Source organism: Argiope bruennichi, chromosome 7 (assembly GCF_947563725.1).
Source record: "Argiope bruennichi chromosome 7, qqArgBrue1.1, whole genome shotgun sequence".
Classification (NCBI taxonomy): Eukaryota; Metazoa; Arthropoda; class Arachnida; order Araneae; family Araneidae; genus Argiope; species Argiope bruennichi.
This window is the reverse complement of record NC_079157.1, coordinates 6,632,089-6,642,798: the sequence shown is the minus strand read 5'-3', so window position 1 is coordinate 6,642,798 and position 10,710 is coordinate 6,632,089. Positions and strand designations below refer to the sequence as shown.

The following is a 10,710-nucleotide window of genomic DNA, read 5'->3' as shown; positions in this document are numbered from 1 at the left end:
AATTTAATCATAAAGTCAATCTTTGATCATGAGTATCCAATGACATGAATGAATAAATAAATAAATAAATAATCGACATTAATATTTTACAATAAGTATTGTATGAAAATTAAATAATTACTGTGTGAAAATGCATTGTTTCGCCAGAAGTAATGGAAACAAATTAGTACAAACAAACAAAGTAATGGAAACAATTTTTGATATCACTGACAGGTGACGATTTAAACACAAGAAAAGAACACAGCGAAATTTCCGTCGAAACAGCTTTTTTTTAGATTTTCATCATTTTATCTTTCGAAGATAAAAATTTAAAATGTGAAGTTAGTATCGCTTTCTTAATTTTATTGTATGCCGATCATTTTGTTATTACTACATCTTAAACACTATATTTAACGCATTTTGAACTAGAAAAACTAATCAATTGTCCGGACCATTATATTAAGGAAGGTCAATTAAGAACATTTTAGTAGTTGTCAAATAAATACATTTTTAGGTAAAGCAAATTTTTTTAATTATTAAATTTTAGGACTGCATTCTGTGTACACATTGAATTATTAAAACCGTTAATTAAAGTATAAGTTATATATTATTCTTTATGTTATATTAGACAAGTAATGTTAAAAAATATTTTTTGACAAATTTAGAATTTTTTTAGAAATTTTGAATAAAGTTTTTAGTTGTTTTTACTTTCTCATATAAGAAGTATAGAGAAAATATGATAATCGTCAAAAAATTCGAGCATGAGAGTCTTTTTTTAGTCAAATCTGCATGTTTCAGACCTTCGAAAAACTTTTTTTAGCATTATAGGTGGAAGTTCATCAGGAGTCAATACTAATAATAATATACCGGAGCCAGAAGTATAATCTCTATGATTTAACTATTTCTTATTAATAGTTTCAATAGTTTTGGTAAAACAAGCTGATCGTCAAAAACGACTAATATATTATTAAAATATTGATGAAATTAAAAATTTGAAAACAAATAGGTCTGTCATTAAAAGAGGAGCTTGAAAACTAGCATTGTCTTTGGCCACAAAATGTCCAAATATCCACCGATGTAGTACTCATAATAAAGGGAAAATGTATCTTTTGATATTTTTAAAATGTTTGATAAATTTCTACATCCTTGCATCATATCATCAAAATACGGTGTCTGTCTAAAAAATAAAATAATGCACTGAATTAAACTCGACAGCGGGGATCAGATTTGCAGCTTTCGCTCAGTGATCGAAGCAAGTTGTTATTTTAAGACTGAATGATAAAAATCATGACGTAATCTTACGTCATTTATCTTCATTACAAATGAAAGAAGCAATTTTATCAGCTCTTCAAGCTGTAATTAACCTAAGTTTCATGCAGTTTACAAATCGAAATGCTTTTTTATTCTATTCTTGATATTAATAAAAATCAGAGAAAATTTAGATGCCATTAGTAGACTCATTGTGAAATATCAATTTAGAATAAGTATTTTTTACTAATACAATTAAAGGAAAGGTATAATCAATTCTAATTTATAAATGTAATTTTTAGTCAAGATGTAAAAAAATAATTTATAATTGTTTATAATAATCAGTTCATGCACAAATAACATGAATCAAGTAAGTTCGCCAATTTAAATTTGGAATCAATTTATAAGATTATAAAGAGTTGACAGCACACATAGGCGCCATAAGTTGCTTGATTACAGTTTAAATTTGAAACGATGAGATGATTATTTTATTATCATTGTCATTTTATACTATAAATTCTACTCTTGTCAAAAGTTTTGCAGTATCAAATCTTTTCCTAACAAAAGTATGCACGCAAACGAGCTAAAAGGACTTAGTAGAAACCAAGTCCGCATAACTGGTGGCTATGTTTGCTTTTATATAGTTAGCTTACCTATGTTTAAGTCCCGCTTGTGGAAGTAGCTTAGTTTAGATTAGATATATTTACGATCCATTTTAAAACATTAGTAAGAATATTTTAAGACAAACATCGTAGTTTTGAACTGTGACCAGACGAAGGAGATAATATGTGAGCTGGCAACGCCTCTCTAAGGAATTGCGGCAAATCAGTGGTATATATACATGTAGGATCTTTCTTGAGATCGAGATCTGAATCTACAACACTCTCATTATATCGTAGGACTATGCAGATAGATGTTAACAGATACTAGCAGCTGTATTTTAATGGTATTGTAACATTATGTGATTTGCACATGCAACGTTTTATCAAATGCTTTTGTTCCGTGATTTTCTATAATCTAAGCGCCTGAGACATTTTTTTCTTTTCTTAGATCCATTTCTTTCTATATCATCATTAATTATATGACTTTAAGAACCATATATTTTTTTTCATTTTTTTTTATATATTTTTATATTTAATTTCAAAAACCAAGTTAAGAGAAAAAAGAACTTTTTTGTTGGCATCGCTAAGAATTAGTACTACAGTTAAATGTAGTGACCACTTTTATTTTCTGAAAGAAAGCAAAAGTTCAGCTTTGATGAATTCATGATATGAAATAGGAAATTAAAACTTTCTTATTTCTTTTTCATTTCATCATACTTTTAGTAAAATTTTTTTCAAATATGATGTTTTTCTATTATTTTCAACAATCTCATTTTTACCGCTTTTCTTTTCATAAATGATAGCATGAAAGATATAAATAATATTTTGAAAAGAAGAGAAATTTTTATTTAAATATTTTTCAGTATCTTTCTCGGTCTGTTGCCACAGAATCTCAGCCAGTAGCGTCTTTGTGACAGTTTGGAGCTCTCGGAAATTATTTATGATAGACCCTAAGAAAATTATGATAATCCATATAAAATTATTTGGCCGAGGCGATGAATTATTTTTTTACACTGTTAGCTAATTTTAAATGATCATATTTAAATGTAGTCAGGGAATTATTTAGTATTTATTTACGTTTGAAAGAAATGACTATAAGCTTAAATTTAGGTGCCAGTACAGATTATAATTTAGTCTTGCGTCAGTCTTTTCATTAATATATCTGCTGATATATCCAGCGTTGTCCGGGATTAGATATTTTTATGCCTAATACTTTTAATATAAAAACTACTTTTGAATAAGACATTATATAAACAAAATTTGTTTATCGTCTGATATGTTTTTTAATTAAAATGATAATATCAACTGAACTAAAAGATTTTTAAAAATCGTCGATGGCTGATTTTCTTAATGAGAGATTAATTTTTCTCACGCAAGTACTTAAAATATTTTATTTTGTTCAAATACTAATGTAAAGCAAGTTTTTTATAAACGTTTTGAGGTAATTAGTAGTTAATTTTGCATTAAATTTTTATTGGTTTGTTTTTGAATTTTTTTAATGTTTTTCGAGAATTCTAAGGTTTTGGCAAAAGTTTTTTTTTATATGGGATCTTATGCTTGAACACCAAAAAGTTTTGTAAAAAGCTGTAAATAAGATTTAAATCTGAAAATATTTTTAAAATAAGAGAAACAAATCTACAGAAAGGATGTTTGTGTCCCTGAAAAGCCAATTTTTTAAATTTTACTTATTTTGATTTTCCGACTTTGCTCGCTTATTCTCAAACTGTTTTTAAACTATCATTAATGATTAATAGTTTTTGTGAGTTAATATTTTCAGAAGATAATGCAGAAAATCTTAAACCTTTTGCTTTCTTTTAACTATCTAAATTCAATTAATTTTTGACATTTCAAAAGTTAACTGCGATTATTTTCTTCTTTCGAATATCTACAAAATTTCTTCAAGATCGGACAAAAAAGAAAATGTATGATTTATCACTATTGCAGGTCCTATATTCATCAAAATTACAAGGGCAATTATTTATAACTTGGAAAATGTAGAAAAAGATGACAAGATATTTAAAATAGTTTAATAGTTAATTTAAATAGTTTAAATAGTTAATTTAATAATAATATTTTAATCTACTTAAATGAACGGTAGAATTATTTAAAACTACCAGAAATGTTGCCAGAATATAAAAGAAATAAAACGGAAATATAAATAATAAAGATATAATACTATAATGCGTAAGATATAATAATTAAGATAAATAAAAAATTATTAAAAATTTAATAAATGTAATTTATTTCATATTTATAAATAAAATAAATTTACTAATGATATTATAAGTTTATTTTATACATAAGTAAATGAAATATATTTATATATAAAATATATAAATATAATTCAAAGTTTTAAATTTTATATTTCGAACCGATCATCACCTATTTATTATTCATTAAATTTTGAAAAAAATTGATAAATGAAATGAGGCAACAATTACACGAATGTAAAGTTAATTGAAGTAACACTTGATGTACTGAAACAGCAGCATTTTAGAATTTATGGTGGTATAAAAAATATTTCATGCAGAATAATTTGCCCCAAAGTAGGTTGCTAAAAACAGCTAAATTTCTGATCGTTTCTAATTAAATGATTTTTGCACTTTAAAAACATGTAATAATCATTTTTTCGAAACCACATCTCTTCCGCTTGTGTTGCGTTGTCTTTTCTGGTCATAAGAATAGATTTGATGATTTAGGAATCTGGAATAAATTTCTGGTTTTAAGTATCCACCTTAAATTTATTAATTTGTTCTAATTTATTCGAGAATTAATTCAAAATAGTATTAAGTAGACATTAGTAGCTGGAATGGTCTCCCAAAATTTTTCTCGCATACACTCTAATAAAAGTATTATCAACGAAGAATGCCTTCCATGGTATTGGCGTATATTAGTTACGAACTATGAATCCTAGGCTTGAATTTAGCATTTTTACTGAATCTGTCGTGGGATCTTTGACAAAGTTTTCGACAATTCATCCTCAGCATGCGGTTAATAGAATCAGAAAATCGAATTTGCATTTTAAACACGTTTTTCTCAACTTATTGAAATAGAAATCTGTCAAAGAGTTACACATGTAGTCACAAAATCACGAAACCAGATCTGATATGTTTAAGTTATTGCTTTTTTGAGTAATCTCATATTTTTGAAAATACAGACTAAAAAACATTCAATACCTTGTTGGATTTGGCTTAAAATTTGATAAACATATACATTATGCATATTAAATCTGTGTACCGAATTTTTTCTATCTAGTTTTTTTCCGTTTTGCAGTTAGTATTTAACTTATATTAGAATAGCCTCATAGAAAAACTTTTTCAAAACAGATTTTCTAGGATTTAATAGAAATCTGCAAATTTGGTGTAAAGACCGGACACCAAATTTCATCCATCTAGATCAAAGCCTTTTTGAGTTATTTTTGTCTCAGAGAAACAGAAGGATGGACAGACTGACAGAGAATCAAAAATGTGTTTTTCGGACTCAGGAAGGTCTAAAACATGGAGATTCATTAAAAACTTGAGTTTTTGAATCGAGTTTTTCGAAATTTTCGACGAATATAGTATTTTCTAAATATTTCGCATAAGAGAAAGTATAAAGGAACAAAAGTGATTAAATTTTATTACTAATGACATGCTCGAATTTTTTCGGCCTTTTTATTTTCAGCCTCACATCAGGAGGTAAACATTTCAATAAGTGTTTAACATATATAAAACATGATTCATCATTTGTCACTTTTGAATATCCGGACTGTTCTATAAACCAGTTTTTATATGCTTCTTTGAAGTCTTTAATTAACAGGACATCACGTACTTCAGGGCCATTACAGCAAATATAGGTTTTATCAAAACAAATTCAACCGCTGTTGACATTTGGAAGAATGATTTTTTGTTTTTATTATAATAATAAAAATATTCAAGGCCTCCCTTTATGCTTCAGTGGGAAAGGATGAAAATGTCTTTGTTTATTTTGATTGTTAAATGGAAGCCCTTTTTCAACAAAATGTCTATTAATAACTAAACATTATCTGTCTTTAAATAATAATAATAAAAAAAACGTATGCCATGTTTATTTTATTAGAAAACGTGGGAAAAAATAGGCCTATTTATTCTGCGTCGGACTAGATGAAAACACATTATTTTTCTCATGATTTTGTACTTTTCATGACTACTATCTTAATAATTAGTAATATTATATAATATTTTTCTTAAATAGTTCTTTCCTTGCGAAAAACATTTTATTTTGAGATTTTAAAGTAAAATGACCTTCTGAATGCACGGAAAAAATATGAACGGATAGAAATAATTAAATTTTCCAGAACACTGTAAAGGAAGAAAATCTAGGGACCATAAAAAAATTTATATTTTCGTTTACGGCAGAAAAAGAATGCAAACATGAGTCATAGCTGGTTAGTGGATAGTATTAATATAAATTGGAAAGATTATGATAAATAATGCGAATTTATGTATTTTGAACGTCTTTTCTTTAAACAATAGATCCTCAAATGTGATAAAAGAAAGTAACTTGATGTTGAAACCATATACCAAATTTTATTATTCTCTTTGCATTTTAAATGACTTTTTAATCTATATGGATAAGCAGAAAAATTGCGAAATAATACATTTTTTAACGAAAGTGGTCCAGAATGTAACACATAGCAACGATTTGGGTGCAAAACATATTAAAATTCTCCGATTTTACATATTATTTTTCAAATGATCGCGTTCTAAGATATTGACAGATTGATAAAGAACTGACTGATTTAGAAAAAAGTTCATATGCATCTACGATTGTAGGAACAACACATTCCAAAACTCATTTATTTAACTCAAAGCGTTTTTTAGTTATTGTACTCTCATTCACAAGATTTGAACGAAAGACAAACTTTTCCGTGAACGAACTTCGTCTAATGTTCAGTAGAATTTCCGGTTTTGCATCCGTGGTTGATGCAAAACCGCATATCAAATTACATTCAAACTATCTTTTGCATTGTCGAATTATCATTTTCACAATAATTAATAGAGTTATAATTAAAAGTTCTCTCAAATTTAACTAAGTCTAAAGTGTGAAAATTTATCAAACCAATTCGAGATCAATATAAATCTCGATAATGAATTCTTTGAATAATTGCAATATTCTTATATTTTTATATATCGAATATACGAAAATAAAAGTATAAAAAATTAACAAATCCGTTTGTAACAAATTAATATGCCCCTCGTCTCTAAAACTAGTTACTTTGATTATTAATATTTACAAAGTATTTTTTTGAGCCTGATATTGCATTTCTAAATTTAACATTGTGTATACTTCATTAAATCGAAGATTTGAAACTAGTTCCACCTTTCGGGGAGCGGTGGTTTCGTTGGAATCTGGTTTAGAAATTATCGGTTTCAAGACCTGTTTCCACATAAAATTCGGATGCGAGCAGAGTGCACGTTATAACTCCCGTTGTGGCACAACCAAATATTGATGAGAGCGGGGTAATCTAGAAAGTGAGATGTCAGTTCAGCTACCATAAAATGGTCTCTTATTCCTTGATCCAATTACACTTTTTTATTTAATTAATGTTTCACGCGCTCTCGAAAACTGTCAAATCAACGGTTCTCACGCTCAGAGTGAAAGGATAAAAATCCTTAATGTCTGCTGCATCTTTTAACACTATCTGAATTTCCCTTGCCTAAAACGACTCGTGTGAAAGAAATCACTGTCAGAATCTCATAGTATATAAACACCGGGAAAAATATTTCTGTCTCTCTTCACATTCTTGTATTGTGATATAGGTTGACGTACTTCGTCGCTTCTTGCTTGTACATAAACTATGCCTACCGGGATGGAATAAAGCGAAGTTTTAAGAATTCAAATCAAAGCGTCCTTTATCTCAGGCCACGACTCTGCTGCTTCATATATATATATATATATATATATATATATATATATATATATATATATATATATATATATATATATATATATATATATATATATATATATATATATATATATATATATATATATATATATATATATATATATATATATATATATTATATATATATATATATATATATATATATTATATATATATATATATATATATATATATATATATATATATATATATATATATATATATTGGATTTTCCGAAATAAAGTTTTAATGAAAAGAACTGATTATATGCAATAATATTGTGGCGTAGAATGAAGTTAGCGTAGATAAACCCTGTTCTAACTAAAATCAAAGATCATTCGTAAGTCACACAGTCACTCGCTAATCTCAATTCGGGACTTTATATACGGACCTAAACTTACATCTGTTTAATCCACATGACGAAATGACTCGAAACTTCCAGATTTAGAAAGACTCAGAAATTATGAGAACATTCTGGAACAAACGAGAAATAACAGAATGTAAATCAACAACAATCTTCAGATAACTTGCCAGCAGTCAGATACGAACTTACGAACTGTCGCTTTCAGTTCATATCATTCTAACACTGCTCAATTCATTTCATTCTATCATTCTACCATTGAACAAATTTACTCAGATTCAAACAATTGTTTAAATTAAATTTATTTGCTAAAAACCTTTCTTTCTTTGAGTTGTTATATAAAATTAATAATCACATTTATAAACTATGAAATAATTCAAAATTTATTTGAAAAATATCTAAAATTTTAAGTATGCAAATATGAAACATTATGCGAATAAAAGTAAATTTCCTTTAAAAAAATCATTTGATGTTTCAAATATGAATTTCATTTCACAAATTAATTGTTCTAAAGACCAAAATATCTACCAATATAAGTGGCACAAAAATTGCTTTTAATTATTATTGAACGGCAACTATCAATTGTAAACAAAGCGATTACGTCTTTGAAAGTTTTTATAAATTCACTAAATTCAACACGTCGCTAATTCGCTGTAAAATATTATTAGAAATGCTCTGGAAAGACTACTGTTATCCAAAACTACATTTAGTCAAAGGAAAAAAGAATTTAAAATAAAAAAGAACAGGCATTAAATAGGAAGTTTATTTCAGTGCAAAAATAGACTTAATCGCTCTCAGTTTGGTAAATACTATGATTTACGTGTGGAAACTAATGACCATATTTGCCAAAACTATTCATTTCGCAAAAATGGATTTTGCATTATCTTGAAATTCAAAAAATTATCATTTTAATGATATCAATTTCCTTTCTGTATATATTTTTTATTTTTAATATTTTTAAAAAAAATTAATGCACAATCTGTTACATTGCTTTCATTTTATGATGAAATTCCAATTAATCCATCAATACATTCAATCGAATGCTTTTGCTAATATTAAAATTGAAATAAAAAAAGTAATCTTTTGTCCTTAATTTAGAAATACTGTTTTCATTTCCGCTTTTATTTCATAGAAGAAGTACTTTTTAATTTATAGTCACAATAATTTGTAGCAAAATGATCCAATTAAATTCATGTTTTCCGTCCAATGAAATAATAAGCTGAATTTTTTTGAAACATATGCATTCCATAGAAATCTTTATTAGCTTATAGCTATAATTTGTTGAATAAGCTGGTCAACGAAGACAGCTAATATAAATGTTAATACAATGAACCTCAATCATTTTTAAGATATTCCATTCAGTCTCTGATTGTATTAGCCACAAAATTCTGTTCTTAAATTTGCTCACTATTACTATTTATTCTCACATTTTCAAATTATGCAAAAAAAAAAGTGCGTATCATAAACGAAATGTGTTTTCTTGGTTTTCCTTGATGTGGAAATTTTTAAAATCAAAACAGAATCATAATGTTAAATACAGGACGTTGCAAAACCATAGAAACACGTCAATCTAAGGGATTTAATGAACTTTCCCGCACAAACCATGATCTTCCATTGCACGCCAGTTGCCAGTTGCGACGCACTTAAAAGAATACCGCTGAAACTTTAATGAGGTTTCCTGTTTTGACGTCTATCGATAATTTGAAACAGGAAATAATCCCTAAAAACGGTGGTCCTTTCAAATAAATGATAAAAAAAAATGCGATATTGTACAAATCCACAAAGACTAATTGTCTTCGGTTGTTTCTTGCTTGCGCATTAGAAGAAAGGAAATATTCCACGATTTCACAGGGAATGGTGTGGTAATTTCTTCACGAAATAATTTTTTCCTTTACGTGTAAACGAGAACATACGAGCCTAGAAATTATAAAAGGACACGTTTTAGTTTATGAGAAATATTTGCATATGTATTGTACGGTGTAATTCCTGGTGTTCAAAAATTGCATAAACCACAAAGGGAAAAAAAAAGATTTTTTTAAAAAATCAAGAATCTTTTAATAATGTTAATGAATGCATATGACAGTTTTTTTCCTCCATGCATCCTGGCAATCATGTAATAAGAATATCTAAAGGATGATTTCTGTTTTCAATTAACAGATATTAAATTCATATCCTTCTCCTTTTTACAGTTACGAATTGATTGTGTTCACTTCGGAATATTATATGGATTTCGTCTAAAATTTGATTATCAATCAGATTTTATCCTTATAGCTTGTTTCGCCTGTAATTTATCGTGTTTACAGATTGGCATAATTCATAATTTTTTTTTCCAGAGTGATGGAAATATAAAACGCAAAATTCACTCGTATCCATTGTTCACATTTATTGCAAAATGTGCTTTCATACACGAGAAAGTAAGAAAATAAAACGCTGTTCGCCTAAATTACTATAGCGATACTTTTCATGCCAGAATTCAGGATAAATTATTGAGTCTTGCTGGCTGACTGAAAGCTAAGATCAACATTCCAATTTAAAGCTACACAAGGGAAATGCTTTTATGTGCAATGAAAAACATGGAAAATATATTTAGCCGGGCGAAAAAAAAACTATTT

The 10,710-nt window shown here is 27.3% G+C and overlaps 1 protein-coding gene across 2 annotated transcripts in view; it reads left to right on the top strand.

The window, feature by feature from the left end:
- LOC129976556 (alpha-tocopherol transfer protein-like) overlaps positions 1–10,710 on the top strand; it is a 62,711-nt gene that overhangs the window by 14,250 nt on the left and 37,751 nt on the right. The window lies entirely within an intron of this gene.